The sequence below is a fragment of the Colobus angolensis genome, unplaced genomic scaffold, assembly GCF_000951035.1.
Source record: "Colobus angolensis palliatus isolate OR3802 unplaced genomic scaffold, Cang.pa_1.0 Scaffold180, whole genome shotgun sequence".
Classification (NCBI taxonomy): Eukaryota; Metazoa; Chordata; class Mammalia; order Primates; family Cercopithecidae; genus Colobus; species Colobus angolensis.
In genome coordinates this window covers 1,657,895-1,679,769 of record NW_012114933.1, presented here as the reverse complement: position 1 = coordinate 1,679,769, position 21,875 = coordinate 1,657,895, and positions in this window count along the sequence as shown.

The window sequence follows — 21,875 nt, the reverse complement described above, 5'->3', positions numbered from 1 at the left end:
GGCCGGGGTGCAATGGCACGAACTCGGCTCACCACAACCTCTGCCTCCCGGGTTGAAGCGATTCTCCTGCCTCAGCCTCCCAAGTAGCTGGGATTACAGGTATGCAGATATGTGACACCACGCCCGGCTAATTTTGTATTTTTAGTAGAGACGGGGTTTCTCCATGTTGGTCAGGCTGGTCTCGAAATCCTGACCTCAGGTGATCCTCCTGCCTCGGCCCCTAAAGTGCTGGGATTACAGGTGTGAGCCACCGCACCCGGCCACTCGGCCTCATTAACATCTTTTTCATCTACCTTAGAAATTAGACTTAACAGCAAGTTAAATTGTAAATGTTTAATAAATCAACTAAATCATCAAAAGAAAAATAGTCACTTCTGATGAGAACATTTAACACAAATGCACTGTGGGTTTTAAGGGCAACATTTACACACTCCAACAGGAAAAAATAAAAATAAAAAACACAATGTAATTGGGACAAATATTCATTGAATGGATATGTTACAAAAATATTTTGCTTAATTACAACTCTATAAAAATCCATTGCTTAATGGCAAGGTTAGTAAAGATAACTCTTTAGACATCTTAGATAAATTTTTGAAGAAGATTCACTTGAATACAAAAATCCTAATTTGTTTACCACAAATTCACTGATTTTATATATAGAGACCTTATAGTTTTTGGTAATGTTGAATAATTTCAATGTCATTTAGTATATTTTAGATTGTTAATAAAGTAACTTTGTATTTCTTGTGCAAACTACAGCTAAATGTGAGAAGGAAAAAAGCACATTAAACGGCTTTACTGAACATAGGTACTGTGTGTGTGAAGAAATTATCATGCATAGTAATTGAAACTTACATATAACTTACATAGAGTTAATTTTTGTTTCCTAGGTGTGCCAGCCATGAATACAACTTATGGAAGTTTTCATAATTTTCTGTGTAAAAATTAAAAAAAAATGATTTATTTATATTTGCTGACTTTTTTGTTAGCTTTTGAAATTTTTCTAGTTGAAATTATACCATTTAACTTTGGCTTTTACAAAATATGCTTGGGTACCACTATTATATATTTTTTTTCCTGTATATAAACCTCAGTTAAGTGCTTGGCAGTGACAACTCAATCCACATAGTTCTCGATCTTCATAGTTTCATGTTCAAAATTTTAAGGAGAGAATACTTTTTTACTGTTAGCATCCAACATGTAAAATGGTATTAATGGGGGACCTACATGCTCAGAGACTCTTTTCTGTACTGTGGTCCCGGTATATAAATGACAACATATAGGCTTTGTATCTGTGAATTTGCCAATATGTCTTTCTATCGCTTATTCCAAGCCCTTACTGCACAGGAGGAAACATCCAAGTATTTTCAAGTGTTACATTTATCTCCTACTGAGAAAATACTATATTACACTCCTTGTGATGAGAGTAGTTAATCATGAAATAAAGTGAGGTTTCTATATAAATAAAACGCAGTGCAGGGAATAGAAGCAAATAAAGACACTGGGTTTTTAATGATTTTCTAGAAAAGAACTATATCCATATTCACATGAAAATAGTACTGCAATACAATTATTGGATCATTAGCTTCTTCTAGGATTTTAAAAATTACTTTCCTTAAATATATTTGTGGTAGGCAGAATTTTAAAAATGCCTCCACTTCTACCCGCACCCCAAAAGATGTGCCACCCTAATCCCTGGAACTGGTGAGTTTGATGATATATTGTTATGCTATTTGGCCTAGTTGACTTTAAGATAGGAAAATTCTCTGTGCAGCCTTGACCTAATCACTCGAGCCCATAAAAACAGAAGAGGAAGGCAGGAAAGAAAAGCAGAAAGATTTGAAGCATGAGAAGGACTCAATATGCTGTTGCTGGCCAAATGGCAAGAAATATGAGCATCCTTCTAGGGAAAAGAATGGCCTTTCCCAACAGCAGTAAAGGAAACCCCGACCTAAAAATCACGAGGAACTGGATTCTTCCAAAAAACTTAATAAGCCTGGAAGTGAGTTCTTTCCCACAGCCTCCAGATGTGAGCCTAGCCTGACTAACACCTGGATTTCTGTAATATCCCTAAAGAAATCCAGCCATGTATACCTAGACTTGTAACTTACAGAACTGTGGCCTAATAAATGGAAGTGTTTTTTAAGCTGAAAAATTTGTGGTAACAGCTATTGTGTGATATGGTTTTCTGTGTCCCCACCCAAATCTTGAACAGTAGCTCTCATAATTCTCATGTGTTGTGGAAGGGATCTAGTGGGAAGTAACTGAATCATGACAGTTGGTCTTTCCCATGCTGTTCTTGTGTTAGTGAATAAATCTCATGAGATCTGACAGCTTTATAAAGGGGGGTTCTCCTACACATGCTTTCTCTCTTGCCTGCCTCCATGTAGAATGTGACCTTGCTCCTCCTTTGTCTTCCAGTATGATTGTGAGGCCTCCCTAGTCATGTGAAACTATGAGTCTGTTAAACCTCTTTTTCTTTGTAAATTATCCAGTCTCTGGTGTGTCTATATTAGCAGCGTCAGAATGGACTTATACAGTCATGATGCAGCAACAGAAAACTAATACAATATCATTGCTTTTATTCATTTTTTTGGAGAGTAAAGTGGTTTATTCAATCCTTGAGACCCTCAACAAATCTTTAAACATAATGGTTGCACTTTGAAACAAAATTGTCATAACTTTAAAAAAAATCCAGTTTGATTGAACTACACTTGTTGAATGCATCTTCGAATGTCCTCCGGAACTTCACACCACTGAAGGACTTAACACATTCTCTTAGCATGGAGTAAAGTTAGTAAAAATGACAAACTGAGTTCTTCCTATCTTAAATATAGTGATTCATATTTATATCACTATACATCTCATTTTTTTCTTACTAATATTTATTCTGTGATTAGTTACAGAAATAATCTGTGAATATTTTATCTACAAAAATAATTACAAAATAACAAACATTAGTTAGGAGCTTACAAATGTAATTCCAATTCCTGGGCACCCTAGAAGGCTACATTTTCCTGCAGCCAGGTTGGGGGCCACATAACTAAATTCTTGGAAATATATTATGCATAGGAATGATGTAACTCATAGCCATATGTGGCCCTGGAAATACATCTAGTTCAAACCTCTGATATTTTTTCTTCTTCTGAGGTGACATCTGTGGTGACCATGTTTTTGAGATGGCAGCAATACAAACTAAAGAAGTTTGGATGCCTGAATTATTTCATACAGGAATGAAACACCTCAGACCCACACCAGAAGTAAGCCTTTATAATATTAATCTCCTGAATTGGAAGGTATAGGTATATACTTATATATGTATAGAGACTAGAAATAAAGTATTTCCCTTTGTATTTCCTCTTAAAACTATCATGTGTCTACAAGATAGTCTCACAAATTATCAGTAGGTCAATTTCATAAGTACCAAGAAGATTGAGACCTCATCTTGTCATTTTACTAGACCTAGTTTTATCCCAGGGTCTGGCATAAAGCCCATCAATAATTAGTCAATAAATTATTATGACTTTATTAATAAAGTCATATTATTGTCTTTATTAATTAAAGCCATATTATTGACTTTAATTAATAAAGCGAATAAATAATTGTCCAGTGAATGAAAGAATGAATGAATGCCTTGTTCATCTAGCTATAACCTACTCTTACAATAAGGAAGATCATCTATTCTACTTAACATCTTACTAGGATTACCTCTGTCACACATGTCTTGTCAAATAGCCTAGGCTTATTAAAAATGTAAATAGCCTACTGGAGCTTGTTACCTACATTCCTCAAGCCCTTTATTCCAAAAGATGAAGTTAAATTCCTATTAGAGATCAGAAGTAGTTTTATGTCCTCCAATAACAAGTCAGGCTTGATGCAGCAAAACTAGACACTCAGAAAAAGCCTCCCATTATAACTGACACCCAATAAAGCCTATGGTCAATATCTGGCACTCTGGTGTGCAACTGACTACAGGTACTTGACTTGGGGAAAAGAAGGAAGAAAAAATAGCCTAAAAACATTAACTTGGGACAAAATACCTAATGGATTTGCAGTACACACAAAGACGCATAGACCCCAATTACCAATATATTACCTAGTCTCAAATAGGTACCCGAGGAGGACAGATAGAGACAACCGGTAATTGCTGTGTCCAGGAGGACAAGTTCAGGTAAGAGAAAAAGAAGTTGCTGAAAACCAGAAACAAATATTAATCAATTAAAACCTGAAAACCACAAGAAAAAAAAATGTAAGCAAACAATCCAACAAACGGGGTAATTTACTCCCAGGAAATGACAATGGTAGGGCTATGTTAAATAGTGTAGCATTTTTGTATAAGATAAAATCTGAAATTATCTAAATATCAACAGATGGATAAACAAAATATGCCTAGTTCAGAAATACTATGTTAGAATGACCTCATTAGATTTTATTGTTTAAAGATAAAAAGATTTTAAAACAAAAAAACACAGTATGACATCCAGATATAGCATAACACATATGGCAATTGAAACATTCCCTTTGTTACTTATAAGTTTTTTTCTGTGGAACTTCTGTTTCAAATTGTTACAAGCCAAATTCAAGATTACAGCTACCTGCTGGCACAGAAGAAATGATTAAGCCTCAGAATGATAAAAGGAATTTAAGTATGTGATGGTTTGTTTATTTCTCATATGAAAGGAAAGCTCTAAAGCAAATATGACAAAAGTTAACATTTATTTATTTTGGTTATTTGGGAGATGGCTATTTTCATGTAATTAATTTTTTCTCATATTAAAAGAGTAATAATACAGGAATCTGTGCTGCTGTTTTTGTTCAGTAAAATTTACTTAATGTGAACTGTGTCAAAAAATTTATTTCCTTCAGAATTTTGAAAAATTAATTCCCAATTTTTAGTACTTAGAAGGATCAGGTAATGCATATTTAATGATTGTTGTCAAAATAGTGCCAGTTTTCAATCAACTATTTAGACAGTGGAGCCTGAATAAATATAGGGTTAGGAAGAAAATACAGACCTCTAAACAGTAGCACATGGGACATGTAATTTTCTTCCTATGTCCCAGGACAAGATTCTGGAGAAATATGATTTTCCTTAAGGAATGTATTATTATAAGGTACATTTCTAATAATAATTATTTGAAGCAGGAAACACATTGACCACCTTTATGGTATTGACATGAAATCAACAATATGCAATGATACTGTAGTAATTAACTCAAGTTGAGCGAACTGGGAGGGATACAGAAAGGTTTTTTACTCTTCGCCAATCAGGAAGCGGTCAGGGGCTGTTGTACAGGGAGATTCACACTCTGTCAGATTTGTAGGTTCCTGAGACAGGATACAAACCTTATGTCCTTGGACAATTCCAAGTTCTTTATCTTATCTTTGCTTTCACTGACACAGGAATGTTGTCTTTGTCCTAACTGCTATCTCGCTAATTATGAATGAAATTTGGTACAAAATGGTTGGGGAATTTCTGATTTATTAGATTCTAAAAGAATCCAATACTCTGTCGTAATAGTGAATAGGAACGAAATTAATTCTTTGATGAATAGAATTGCTATTTCGCTGCTTTGTTTCTCTTTAAAGTATAACCTAAATTGGAGTAATTATCATTGGACGTCAGGAACCTAAAGTGGCCCAAATTATTTTTCTTGTTCAATCCAGTAATTGTACTTGCATTAATAACAGCATTTGTCTATAGATCTCCAGACATTTCAGTTTGTTAGGAATTGTTTAAGCCAAATCAAATATTATTAATGCATGCACCAAAACAAAGGGGTAAAAGAGGTTTCAAAAAAGAGAATTAGAGGGAAAAAGGTAAAGGAGAAAAAACGCTTATACAGGTTGTTTATGGGTGAAAATGTTACATATGTGATGAATTTATTTTTTTTTTTGGTTTGTTTTTAACCCTGACTTAGCTTCATCTTCACTCTGAAAAATAACCTACATGGATTTTTCACTAATGCTTAATACTACATGATTTTAAATATAATTACTTCCAAACCCTGAAAGCAGAATGTTTCTTATATCAGCTAATGCGTGTGAGTGTGACCTATAATGATTGGCAGTTTCTTGGTTGATCTACATAATGAAAAAAAAATAATGTAATACTTTGAATTCTGAATTGCATCCTTTCTCTTGTGCTGGGAAATTCTTTGCATCACCCCTTTGTTACTTCACTGATTGTACAAATTTCAAGGTGTATGTTTACAAACATTTTGTTGTGTTTCTCATGTTATTAGCATTCTGAAGCTTTCTCTTTCCAGGTTACTATGGCAACGAGGGTACAGCACATTCATTAAAAAGAAGTTCTGTTTAATTGATCTACTAATGTATTGCTTAATAGTAACTGTTAAGCAGCCTTTTGTTTCCAGGTCATATTTAGGGTCCGCCTATTTGCATAAAAACATTTCATTAGCTGAAACCAATTATTAATAGTAATTTTCTTTCTTTAGTTTTAAATAACTAAACCCTCATTGAGGTTTTCTGAATAGCAAATATTTATAGCCTTCAGAGTACACTTGCTGTATGAGATCGGCATGCTTTGTCTCTGAGAGCAGCAAGAAAATTATAGCTCTTGAAATTTTTGATGAAAGAAGGCAAAAATAAGGTATCTCTTCATTAAAATTGAAAGTTAGATATTCAGGAAAGCTAACTCTAGGCCATATCACGTATTTGATACTGTTATCTGTTACTTTCAATATTAAAACGCACAAGCTATCAATACAAAATTTGTATTAGAGCCTTTTAATAGTACTCAAGGCAAATCCTCACACTGCATCTATATTTAAAAATCTGTGAACACATTTTAGAATTAATGCTTGTAAGTAGAAGGATTTTTAAGCGAAAGGGAAGTGTTTTTTCATTTAGGTTTAAATAATAAATTATCTGAACAATGCAAACTAGAATGCTTGTAATCTTTGCTTCTCTTTGAGTAAAATAATGTTAATATGTGCCTGTACATGGACACATGTATGTGTATACATTTTTGAGGGATAGTGAGTTATTTTAATATATAGCTATATAGAGATATATATAATATGCCCACATCAAATGTTAATTCTAATCACCTTGATAAACACACTCATATTCAATTACATATATTACTGTTACGCTATTTAAAAATTGGATTCTAAAAAATTAATAAGATACATCATTTGAATGCCAAATATGCACACTATTGACTGAACTTCTTCTTTAATATGTCAATTCCATTTATTTATATATACTTCTTTGTATTTTCATAAATATTGAAAAATATTAATATTAAGGCCTTTATACTTTACCCTTGACTCGCTCTTGTCTTACCAATGTCTTGAATTCTTATATTCAAGGAATTACTTTAAAATGGGATCATATGCTTATAAATATAGTATTAATATAGTTTACTAAAGGCAGTCACATCATCTTACCAAACTCCCAGAAAATGTAATTAACACATTTTTTTCTTCTCTATTTCTCTCTCTCCCTGCATCCTTGACCTCTATGTGCCTTTGCAGAAACATTAATAGCATGAACATTAAGCTATGATTAAAAAGCTAGACAGCACAATAATGCTGCTTGACAAGATATTTTTACAATACTTTTTGATGTCATTCAGTTAAGAATGGATATCCTTTGAACTCTTGCAAATTAAGTGGATTTTCAGTGGACGTATTCTCTATGGAAGTTCTCCTAGCTATCTGATAGATGTTTCTATTTTATAGGATGAAGCATTAGTTTCAGTTTACACTACCAGCACCTATAATTTTGCTAAGTAATCATCATATACATATTGCAAAGTCTTCAAAACTAGTTTAAAAAGTGAATGGAAAATATTTCTGAAATGGATGAAAGTTATGTTTGCGATTTTTTGTTTCTGAGGTGAGCAAATAGATTAATGAAGAATGTAAAGGCTTTTTATTCTGCTTAATTAAAAACACTTTCATAAACAGTCATCAGAATAAAACTGAGTAAATAAATAATCAAAAACCTCAGTTACCATATGTTAAACTAACCCAAAATAGGGAAACTCTGGAAAGATACTATTTGGGGAGCATTACTATGAGTGAAAACTATGTTAGCCTACAGTGATATCATGGGTGTAACTTAATAGAGTGAGATGAGGACAGTATATCAGCATTGCTTTGGAATTTTCTTATTTATGGTAGATGAATGATACCCTTGACAAGACCCAAAATCTGAATTTGGATGTTATTTTTTCCCTAGTTTATCATAAAATGAGAAGGCAGACTTTAACTCCAAAATATTCAAAAGTGAAATAGCATCATGTAACTTCATATTAAACAATTCAATGATTTGTGACTTTGATATCTAAAACTCTGAATGATTCATAATGTTGGGATTTGAGTATTTCTTTTTCATTTTTAAAAAGCATCATTTAATTGAAATATATGCACTTTTACTGTAAAAATGGTTATGTAAAAAATGTTAAGTAAATTTTAAATTTGTAAGGAAAATAGTAAGAGTAAAATTTAACAAGTTAATCTGAAGAAATGCTAACCTTCAATAGATTTTCCTACTAAATTTTTTCTATATTGTCACTCACACTTTAACAAAACTTTATAAGCCGTAATATATGCCAACATTGTTACAGGCATTTGGGATGTAATGACACACACACACACACACACACACACACTCCTCCCTTCATTGATATATTTTAGCAAGAAGAGATTGTAAATGAATAAAAGACATAACAAATGAATATGTTAGAAGGTGTAAAAGGCTACAAAAAAGTAAAAGGAATGAAGAGAGTACAATTGGGGATCAAGTATGTCAAGTATGTCGTGAACGAAGGAGGAATAGAGGGAGGAGGTGTAGAGTAGACCTCAATGAGAGGAGAGATTGTAGCAAAATTACAAAAGACATGAAGGAGCTAGCCAAGTGAACCTGTGGATGTAGTGGGTTTCAGGTAGAGAAAGCAGGTGGAGAAAATGGCCTAGGGTAGGTATATCCAAGGAGAGGATATGCAGATAATATGGAGGCCAGCATGGCTATAAGATGAGTAAGCAGAGGGGGACAGGAACTAATGAAGTCAGAGAATTGGGCTCATCTGGTACGGCCACTTCATTGCAGGCTTTTTCATTGCAAATGTATCATAATTCTGTTTAATTTCTCAAAAGATCACCCTGACTCCCATGTTGAGAATAAACTGCAAGCAGATTTTCTGGTTACTGTTGTACAACAAATTGTTCCAAAATTTAATGGCTCAAAACAGTGATTTTAAATTGTCATGATTTTGTAGGTCAGAAATTTAGGAAGCTCTCCACTGGGTAGTTCTCATTTGGGATTTCTCATGGCAGTTGCACATCTCTAATGGCTGGGGCTGCACTCATTTGAAAGCCTGACTGGGCAGGATAACAAAGACAGCTCACTTAGATGGCTAGAAATGATGCTGGCTAGTGGCTGGGGGTCAACTTGAGCTAATAACCAAAGCACCCACATGTGACCTTTCCTGGATGATATTCTACACTTTTTATATAACAGTAGCCCTTACTCAGAATAATGTCCCAAGAGAATAGGACTAGGTAGTAGTTGCACGGTTTTTATTATGTAGCTTCAGAACTCACATAGCATCTTTTGCTCTATATTGTATTGGTCAAAAAAATCAAAAGCCCATCAAGACTCAAAGTAGAAGTAACAAAGAATTTCTATGCATTATTTTAAAGTCTCCAGTTTATCCTGTACAAATTATTTATGTTTCTACCATTGTTAAAATAGGCTCACCCCTCAGGACAACCCCACATCCCCAAATTCTCATCACATTACAGCACCAGGCCTGGGACCGAGAGGTAGGATTTCATTATGTAAATCTGGCCTAGCTGTAGATGAGGTTCCCATTCCTCAGGTGTAATTCTCTAAATATAGTTCTTTTGGTATCCTTCAACTTGTTCGAAACATGCCCCACTCCATATACTCAATCTACAATGTTGAGATAGGTGTAGACTCAGTGTAAGAGTATTGTCATTCAATTGTGGGAAAATGAGAGACATACTGCAGTCACTGAGAGAAGTTCACTCCTTTTTTTTTTCCAAGGGATAAAACTCAAAAACTCTCGCCATTCATAGCATTGAGTATGAAGTAAGGAATCTCGTGACAGTGTACATCTGGTACAGATATCACTTCTCCCAGTTATGAAACCTATGGACAACAAAGAGAAAAACAAATTATCAGCTTCACTAAGCATGTCCACTCACCTACACACACACACACACACACACACACACACACACACAAACATACAGCCAATATAGAATTGTGGAATATAAATAGAATGACTCAATCAACACTTTCAGAAACAGGAACAAGGAGAGACACACAGCAGTCACTAATTTAAAGGCATTCTAAATCCTCTCAGGCAAAAGTTATGAGAATAGGGAGTGAAGTCTTCCTTGAGCGGTTCAGCCCATTGGTCTCCATGGCCCATACTTCCAACCTTGGGTAAGCCCCTTATTTTTTATTATCTTCTTAGGCTATACATGGAATGAGTATTGGGATATATACACTCTTTGGGAAATGAACATTTTTCCAGGCCTGTTTCCCTGTCATGAATTTTTCTTTTGACTATACCGCCTACAAATTTATTCAGATGCTTATATATTTTATTTCAAACCATGTGCCGATCACGTCCACAATTTTTTGAGACCAAGCTCTTTTCATCCTTCTTTTTCCAACATTTTTCTCTCTCTATCTCCTCTCTCCTCTCTCTCTCTCTCCTCTCTTCTCTCTCTGCTCTCTCTCTTTCTCTCTCTCTCTCTCTTAGTTATGGTTACCTTGACTGAATAAGTTGTCAGGAGAGAGCTAACTTTTTGTCACTTTCTTTCAGTTGAAAGGATTCATTGGGAAGCATCTTAATTTAGTCAGACATTGTAACAATCAGTATAACAGTTGTATCATTGATTTTATCATTGCCATAAAACTAAATCCTAATTGGCCTTTGTTAGCCAGACACATTCTTTTTTTTTTTTGAGACGGAGTCTCACTCTGTTGCCGGGGCTGGAGTGCAGTGGCCGGATCTCAGCTCACTGCAAGCTCCGCCTCCCAGGTTTACGCCATTCTCCTGCCTCAGCCTCCGGAGTAGCTGGGACTACAGGCGCCCGCCACCTCGCGCGGCTGGTTTTTTGTATTTTTAGTAGAGACGGGGTTTCACCGTGTTAGCCAGGATGGTCTCGATCTCCTGACCTCGTGATCCGCCCGTCTCGGCCTCCCAAAGTGCTGGGATTACAGGCTTGAGCCACCGCGCCCGGCCCGCCAGACACATTCTAAGTTTTATCATTTATTGGGTAAGGATGACAATTCGCTGTGGCTTCCAACCCCGCAATTCTGAACTCTTGCTATTTCTTTTCATATATCCTTGGAAACCAGCCAATTTTCCTTTACTTCCTCACTTCCTTGTAGTACTTTTTAAAATGCAGGCAATAATAATAAACTCAAGCCATCAATATTTAACTTTCTAACATGTTTCCTAAAATTACAGGATATTTAAGTGTCTTATCTGCCTTTTAAGGTATCATAAGTAACAATGTTACCAAATATTTTGACATAGGGTAATATAAATTGTTTAATTTACAAACCTGATACATATTTCTCTCCATCTCATTCCCTATCCTAAAGCCTTTGCAACGTATTTTAATTTTTTTAATGCTAAAACCTCACTTCTGAACAAATTCTGTTTGAGTTGGGATAGACTAGATTATACTACAATCGCAAGTAATTCAGAAAAAGAGGCTCAACAGAGCAAAGGTTTATTTTACACTCATTGTACATGTCCTCTGACCGTTGGCTGAGACTTTGCTCCATATTGTCACGGCTGTCACTCAGACAAGGACATCATGATGGCCTTAGGGATTTGTTCATCCTACTGCCTGCCTTTGCTTGATTGTATGAATAAAAGGAACAGGCTGGGTCTCAAAGATTCTGCCTAAAAGTAACATGCATCACTTCTCATATTAGTTTGGGCAAATCAAGTCACATTGCCACTCTGAGTTAAAGTGAGTGGAGAAGTTCCCTGATTACTGTGCACCCAGAATGAAAGAACTAACTATTTTTGAACAGATTCAGTGACTAGTGAGAATTCTTTTTTTCTGCCTGATTTTCTCCCATGGAATTAATTCTTAATTGTCTGTTTTTGTTGTTATTGTTTTTAGTCTTTTTTCTATTTTCTTAGCACTAATTTAATGTTGAACTAAATTGTCAATTATCTAAACTTTTGAAGACATTCAGACACATCAAGCTTTATAACAAATTAATTTTCTTGTAAAAACCTCTCTGGGAACGTGCAAATATGACCCAATTTGCACTGACAATTATACTTTCTATATCAGATGAGTAGTTTTCATCTGTGAATCCCTCTATCTTTTTGCTATTTTGGATTTTCAATTTATTTTATCCATATGATTATTTTTTGTTTTTTACTTACTTGGTTTGCTGGCTCTGTTCTCAGGTATCTTTATCAGGAAACTAATCCATGGAGAGGAAATATTTGTGCTCATAATTATATAAAAATATTTTTAATTCTGCCATCACCCTTCATTGGTAATTTAATTGATGTCAAATTTTAGGATGGAAATTATTAAAGTCATTGTCCCAGTGTCCTTTTCCTTTCTATGTGACTCTGAAGTCTGAGGCCAATATAACTTCTTTTTCTTTGTAGGATTTTATAATTGTTCCATGATGTGCTTTGATGCAGGTACTTTTTGTATACTTTCAATCTGTGATTCTAATACGAATCCTTCAATTCTGGAAAATTTTCTATGAATTATTTCTTTGATTATTCTTTCCCCTCTGATTTTTTCTGATGTCTTTTCTTTCTGAAATTTTTATTAGCTATATATTAGGTATCCTAAAATAGTTCTTTTAATTATATTTTATCTTACATATTTGTATCAGTTTGTCTTTTTGATTAATTTACTACAAAATTTCCTCATTTTTACTTTCAAGGTTTCTATTGAATAATTTTCTTTAATTTATGCAATCTAGTATTCTTTAAAATTGTTATTAACTTAAATGTTCCCGGCTATGGCACCCTATCTTTCATACATGATGACATGATACACTCCTAACCCTGTAAGAATATTTTTGATAAATGTTTTAAAGTTTGCTTCATTCTATAGGTGTTTTGTCCATGCTTGTTTTGTGTATGTTTAATATATTTATTGATTTGCATTTGTTTATTGTGTTCATCTCTTGCTTTTGGTATCTGTCTTTCTGGCTGGGTTTTCCTCAGTTGTCTAATAAGCCTCAGTTGTCCACAAATACTTAAGAATAGAACACTAAAAAATCTGATTGATATCTCTGAGCACAAATATTGTTGATTGTGAACTTTACCATAATAACAATGCAATGGAAGTTTTCTTAAGGAATCCCCTTGAGGGTCAATGTGTTTTGGTCTTTATTGTAAGGGCTGTCAAAATCACTCTGGAAAGACTTTTTTTCTCTCCTGTCTAGAGGGATAAACCTGGCTTTCAGCTTTCCAGTAACATAGTTGACAACGTAAAGGGGAAAGGTGCTCGGCATCTGATATGCATATATTCACATAATCTCTTACTTGTAAACATGGCGTGTTTGCCCTCAGAAGTACACAGGGAAACCCAGGAAAATGATGTTCTTGGTTTTATACTCTCACAAAAATAAACGTGTACTTTTCTTCTGTGGTGAAGGAAATTACCTGGCTAGAAAAAAAAGGTCAAGGGGAAGCAGGGATCTAATATTTGCTCAGTCAGACATTTAACTAATCAACATTATTCCTTCCTGACCTCTAATTACTAAAGGTAACCAGTATTGCCAATCTCAGAGCCTTTTGGAAGTTTTGTAGACTTAATTGTATAGGTTGTTGACTTTTTCCTGCAGGTTTATGAGAATGAATGAAAAATCCTCAACAAAATATTAGCAAGTTAAATCCGGCATGCATAAAAATAGTTATACACCATCACCAAGTGAGATTTACTAAAAGTATGCAAGACTGGTTTAACATTTGAAAGTCAAGTAATGTAATTCATCACATCAATAGATTAAAGAAGAAAATTAACACGATAATATCAATATATACTGGAAAAGTGTTTGACAAAATCCAGCACCCATTCATGACAAAGCCTCTTGGCAAACTAAGAAAAAAAGAGTATCTTCCTCAAACAAATAAAGAATATTTACTAAATCTACAGGTAATATCATACTTAATGTTGAGAAACTAGAAACTTTCTCACTAAGATCAGGAAGAAATTAAAGATGTCCCCTCTTCCCTCTTCTTTTCAACATTGAATTGGAAGTCCTAGCTAATGCAATAAGATAGGAAAAGAAGATAGAAGGTGTGTACAGACTGGGAAGGAAAAAATAAAGGTGTATTTGCTTGCAGATGACATTATTTTAGAAAATCCAAAAGAATTTACAAAAAACAAACCTCCTGGAACTAATAAGAAATTAAAGCAAGTTTGCAGGATATAAGATTAATATACAAAGTCAATCACTTTCTGGTATGCCAGCAATAAACAAGTAAAATTTGAAATTTAAAACTTAATATGATTTACTTTAGAATCCCCCATAAAACAAAATATTTAGATATATATTTAACAAAATATGCATAAGGTCTACATGAGGAAAGCTACCAAGGATGGTCTTTTCAATTAACGGTGCTCGAAGAACTGGACACTCAGATATAAAGCAATGAATTCAGTCATAGCCCTTACATCCTTCACAAAAATTAATTCAAATGGATCATAGACCTAAATATAAAATGCAAAACCATAAGACTTCTAAAAGACAACAGAGGCAATAACATAGATTGCCTTGTGCTTTGAGATAACTTTTTAGATACAATCCCAAAGGCACAATCCATGAAATCAATAATTGATAAACTGAACTTCATAAAAATGAAAAACTTCTGCTCTGCAAAACCCATGTTGAGAGAATAAGAAGACAAGCCACAGACTAGAAGGTATTTGCAGAAGTTATATCTGATAAAGAAATGTTATCCAAAATTTACCAAGAACTCATAAAACTCAACAATACAAAAAACACTGATTTTTAAAAATGGGCCAAAGACCTGAACATACATTTCAACAAAAAATATATACATATGGAAAATAAGATTTAAAAAGATGCTCTACAGCATATGTCAATGGGGAAATACAAATTAAAACAACAATGAGCTACACACCTTTTGAAATGGCCCAAATCCAGCACATTGACAACACCAAATGCTGACAAGGTTGTGAAACAGCAGGAACTCTCATTTATTGCTGCTGGAAATAAAAAATGGAGCAGTTACTTTGGAATACAGTGTGCATATTTCTTACAAAACTCAATGCATCCTCACTGAGGGATCCAACTGCAGGTTTAGGATTCAGTTTTTGCTATTCTGATAATATACCCCTCTGCTTGAGTCTTGATCCTCTTCCTCTTCTCTCTGGCCATGATCATATTAATTTATATTTTTGTTTTGTTTGGTTTTGCCTTTTTAAAAAACATACATACTGTAATTTTAATGGTACTCTTGGAGAGGGCAAGAGTATTAGATAGTATTTTACAAATTTGCTTATTTTCATCATTTTTGAGCTACACAAAGAAAATCTTAATGTTGAAAACTAAAATAATGTCTTCAATTTTCCATACTACAAAATTTCCATTTAAAAAATATTTATAGTTTCTGCAAAATATCATCAGTTCCTGCTGCTGAAAATGTAACATTTTACATACCACTTAAGAAAGATATTTTAATTGCAACAAAACATGCATACTATAAAGGCATAATTCAAAACACAAGTCAGTTAATTCTTGTCCTTTTCAGACTATATATTTACACCTGATTTTTCAGAGGTACTGTTTATTTGTTTAACTTGTTTAATTAGAATAATATATCTCCTGAATATTTAAATAAGCATCAAAGCTGACAGGTTTTGACTTGCCCAATCACAGACACAATTGAATCATAATGAAATAAAACTAGACTTGCTTTCACTCACCATATCTTTTGTTAATTACTCAGTAGAGAGACAAGTTTGAGCCTTCATAGTCTAATCCAGTAATGGAACAAGAAGCACAGTTCGAGAAGTGTTAAAAATGACCCCTAGTCCTTTAAAATATAATTTGTTAATTTAATTACTATTCATTGATTAGTGTCTACTGTAGGCAGGACAAAAGTGCTAGGCATGGAGTACAATACACCATAGCAAACAATAAAGATTGAGTCCATATCTTCAGGGAGATAAATAACAATATATTCGTTTTACAAATAATTATTTAATAACCTTAGGTTCTGCTCCACCTTCTTTATTATTCAAGGGAGAAATAATACATTTCATCACATTCACATTGCTTGACACACACAAAAAGGAAATCCTGCACAATGTCCACACAATTCTTCCCTTTGAATGTGACTTTTATATCCACTCCATACACAATCATAAGTGGATGGAGAGTCAAATATTTGACTCTATTCAGTGATATCACATGCCTGCTGCTTCTTCAATGGGCAAGTGGCCTTCATTCTTGACTCTGGGGATGCCCCAATACAACCAACACTCCATTGTTGCCATAACAAAAAGTCTCTTCCTTGGGCACTCTCTACATTCATTTCTTATTTCTTAACTCCCACCTCCCCCAGCACCTGCTTTTTTTTTTGCTCAGTTTCTTGTGTGAATTATGTTACTTATCTATTTCCACATAGGGTCCCCACAGTAGGAAATGGGAGGAAAAGGAGAGGAATCCTCAGTAATTTAGCCTCAAGATAAACCTTTCACACAGCAAAGATTAGCTTCTTCTTGGGTGGTTTCATGCTAACAAATTCATGCTTTGATTAGCCTTGCTTTACATTACCAAACCTTCTACTCTTATCATTGTAAATGTATGTTGTAGGAAGGTGTACAGAACTGTCAGAACAAAAGCAAAATTTATACAAGTTAATTATGGAACACATTCCAGAGGGAAAAGAAGGATGTCGAGGGTCTTTTACAAGGAGGTCTAACCTAATATAGGTGGTTAGGGAAGAATCCTGTGGAAGTGACTTTTGCTCTCATACTTTTCAGGAAGAGGTAACCACATTTCTACCTGTAATAATGGGGAGGAGGAGGATTGGTACTAAAGAAGCACAAACAACAAAAGAGAGCACTAAGTAAGATGAGTCTCAGGAATGACATGAAACAGAAATGCAAATCCATCTCTAGGCATGTTAAAGGATTTGGTCTTTATTGTCCAAATGATAAACCATCAATGGGAATTTTAAAAAAAAAATTTATTTTCATATTGATTGAGGCGTAACTTAAATACTGTAAATTTACCAAATTTAAGTGTACAATTGAACGAGCTTTGATGAAAGTATAAAGTCATGGAGCTATCCCTGAATCTTAATGTAAAACATTTTTATCTCTCCAAAATTCCATCTACAGTTATTCCATTTTTACTATCTCACCCAAGTAGGATCATACAATATGTTGCCTTTTACGTCTGGCTTCATTGACTTACCAAAATGTTTTGGAGATTCTTCGGTTGTTACAGGTATTATAATTCTCTATCATTTTAGTGATATTAATATCTTGATTAATAGAAATTTGCATAACTATTTTTACTGCTATGACTTCTTTAATTTTGAGTCCATAGTCTCAAATTCAAACTGAAATTATCAAATTACAAAATTGTTCCCATAGAAAATACAATTCATTTTATTCTGCTCAATGTTAGTCATATAGTTTCTAGAATAAATGGAATACAGCATGTGAGAAGTCAACTTCTCAAAACACAAATCTTCTACTACAACATTGAAAGAAAATCAATGCAGTTCCTCCATAAACATTTCAGTCAATGCAGTTCCTCCATAAAGGTTTAAGTTTTTTTTTTTCAGTTGAATGCAAGATATTGTTTTTCATGTATTTCCATTTTGCTATAACTTTTGTCTTCTAAACGTATTCTAAAAAGATTTTCACAGTTATGCTTTAAGATATTTTAAGCAGCATGCAAATTGAACTGTTGAAGTCCAGATCCAAAGAGAAATTTGATTTGCTCCTATCTGCTGGATTTATAAGATACTTTGTAAAAAAAAAAAAATCATTGATATTCAATCTATTTTTTTATTCAGTTGTCAAAACTGGAATATTTATAATTACATTTTTGTATAGGTATAAATAAATAGTTGTTGAATTGTGCTTTGACAATATAATGGCAACCATTCGTGGTGAAATGATAGCCATTTGTACCCACTGATTGTGATTCTGCTGGTGAGGATGACTGTGCCCAAAGGAGAAATGATAAGCTAAAATATTCTATCAGTTTACTTAATTGTAAATTAATATTAAATATAATAAACAGAAAATCTAGAAATTAAAATTTTATCCTTATTTAGGTTACAAAAATTCCTCACATGTGTTTACTATTGGGTACTTGTTTAAAAGAACAGTCTGATGCATTTCAAAGTTAAATCAGAATGTATTGCCTCATGATGCCTATTGAACACAATTACTTAGCCCTCCTACTCTTCCCAAACCCTGCTTATATGACAGGATAAATATAAAAATGAGAAGAAAACCACATATTTCTGGAAAGCCAAAATAATTGTCAAAAGCAAACAGAATATTTTGGAGTTTCTGGAAGATACAATGCAAGTGGGATCTGACTGGTGGTAAAACACCACAGAAAATAAGGATTTACAATCTTAAGCAGGAAACAGATAAAGCTTTCAAATAAGTACATTTTCACAGGAAACAAAATACAAAAATATTCCAAGGAGTGATGCACAGGAGATAAGACAGTGATCAATGATGTAGTTATCAGGTCATACTGAGTAAAAGGGCAGTAGGACAGCCGCACTAGGATTCATTTTCATAGCAGTTGCTATGGCATTTGCCCCAGGACTAAACTCAGCTAGAGTTGTACAAAGGCAGCAGGATATATACTGAAGGAGACTAAAAGACTATAGACAAAGAACAAAGAGGAAAGCAGAAAGAGCTCACACAATTAAAACTCAAGCTACTCATATACTCTTCTCATCTGCACAGATCCTAAAATCTGAGTACCTTTATTCAGAATCAGCATTTATTGGTTGTGCTTAGCTTGTGCTAAGGAAATACTCTCCAGTTAGCTAAAGTAATCACTTTAAAATATTATATTTTATATATATTATGTATATTATATAATATGTTATGCTTGGGGCATAGTAATGAGTGTGGAAGTAATTAGAGAGAGGCAAAGAAATTAACACCAATTGAAGGTATTTCCATCATTGCACTATAACATTTTCTATTTTGTGTCTTGCTCCAAGTTTATTACAACATATTTTTCTTATTACATTAAAATTTTGTGTACTAGAAAATCAATTAAGGGATTTGAGGCTGGTAAATGTGATGGCATTAATTCTAATAACTTTGGTAGAGAATTCTGGCATTTTGCATATTTTTTAGCAATTAAATAATTCAAATGCTCTGGGTGGCAATGAAGAAAACTAAAAACTTAGTCTTATTATCTTATTCTTAACCGCTTTCTCATTTTTATTTGAGCAAATTTTTACTCTAGGTTTTTCAAAATATTTTAAATACTCCCAAATGAAAATTGCCATCTTTCTGGATCTCCTAATATAAACAACTTTAGCAAAGGTTAAATCACAATCTTTTCCCCTCTAATGAAACAATTTTGATTATTCCTAATTAGATCATCTTTCTTGATGTATTTCTTTAAAATAGAACAGAAAATAATTTCTACTGTTTTTTCCCCATGATTAATGAAAATTTAACCTGCCCATAATTACCTACTGTATTCTATGCCCCACTTTCTAAATAATCATGCTATGTTTGCTTGAAATTATTTACTGGAGTATTTCTTGAAATAACCAAAGAAAATGTTTCAATTTTCTTATCATTTTTTTCAAAGCTTTAGATCTATGAATTGGACATATAATCATTAAATTTTAATAAGTTTAAACTTTTGCTGACTTTGTAGAGCTATCCCTCAGGTAATATGCTCTCGTATAAAGAATGCATCCTATGATCAAGATTACATAGATTATTTGTAGTAAATCTCAAGCAACAACACAAATACCCTGATTCAAGATCAAAGTACTTACTATTAAAAAAAAAAAGTGCTTTCTATTCAGTTGTCCAACAAAAAATACATTTGAAAACAATAGCTCTAAGGATCTCCTCTAAATTACGGAAACCACATATTATGAAAAATGATAATCTGCTCCATTTTTTCTTCCTTTTTAAAACTTTTGTTATACTACTCCACGTTATACAAACCCAGACTGATTTTTAAGTTGTTAACGGATTGGAGTTAGTTTCTACTGAATAGGGTTGTCCAGTTTGTAATAGAGACTATAAGGTACTATGTTAAAGAGTCTATCTCCATTTATATATTTAACTGCTGACAGCTTTCAAGCTACACTTCTCTCTCTGGCCCTGTTTGTTTTGTATATGGGCAAGATGGTAAGATGGTCTGGTATCTCTCCCCTTTGGTGCTGGAGGGAAGTTCAAATCATATGAGGCCTCACCTGGAGGAGGAAGCCTCACCACAGACCTATTCCCTAACAATTTACACCACCTTCAGGTCTCAAGCTGTTTTTCAGATCAGTTTGGGAGTCTGCCCACCCTTCACAGAAAGCCCCATGATTTGAATAATAAACCTTTTAATATTCTGATGCATAAGTGGCATTTTTATTTTTAATATCTAAATCAAATTTTGGATGGGATTTGATCCCACTCTTTGTGAGGCAGCAACAAGACATGTAACAAGAAATGATCGATTTATCACATTTCTATATATGTTCTAGGGTTAGAGAATATCGGTAGACTCTACCACAGGAATCACAAACACAAATTTCTACTGAGGACACTCAGGTTTAGTCAATATGTGAGGTGGAATATGGCATACCTGATTATCTATGAAACAATGTCTAGGCATCTGTCATGACCCAGGTGGGAGTTTCATGTTAGGTTTTCTAATTTTCTCTAAGTTATGAAAAAAAACTTACATACATGCTTTAATTCAAGATTTACTATATAAAGTACATTAATCAAGAGAGTGGCTTAAGGGTAGATATACCAATCAATGAAACAGAAAAAGAATCTACTTAATAAACACAAACATATGATCAATTAAATTTTGACAAAAATGATAAGGTCATTTAATAAGAAAAAGATATTTCAACCTATGGTGCTGAAATAACTCAATTTCTTTGTAAAAAATAAAAAGAAAAACTATGAATTTAGATCTTTACCTTACGATGTATGCAAATTAAGTTACAATGGATCACAGAACTAAATATAAGAGGTAAAACTATAGACTATTGATGAAATCAAACTTGAGTTAAAGATTTCTTAAATAAGATACAAAGTGGAAACAATAAAATAAAATTAATAAAATAGTCATAGTTAAGATTTTTAAAAACAAACTTTTGTTTCTCAAAAATTATTTTTAAGAAAACATAAAGGTAAAAAATAAAATTTTTGAAAATGTGAAATATAAATCTGACAAGTGACTTGTATTGATTAATAAATGAACACTTCCTATAGCTCAATAAAATAAGATAAAACAATAAATAAATTTGCAAATGTAAAAGAAGAGCTTTTTCTAGATACTCCAAATGACAAGCTATATTAATGGCCATGCAAAAAAGATGCTCAATGCCATTAGACATCATTAATCAACATTATTAAAATCCTAATGAAATGCTACAATATACCTATTAGGTTGGTGTCCGGAGACATAAGGCCCGGAGTTAGCCGACCTCTGCTGTTGCTTGATCTCCGCAAAGCGGAGACAAAATGGCACATTTCCGGGTTCTTTATTATAAATTGTTCCTGCGCCCGCGCCTAAACCTTTCCCGCGCGCGCCAAACTCTTCCCGCGCGCGCCAAACCTTCCCGCGCGCGCCCACCTTTCCCGCGCACG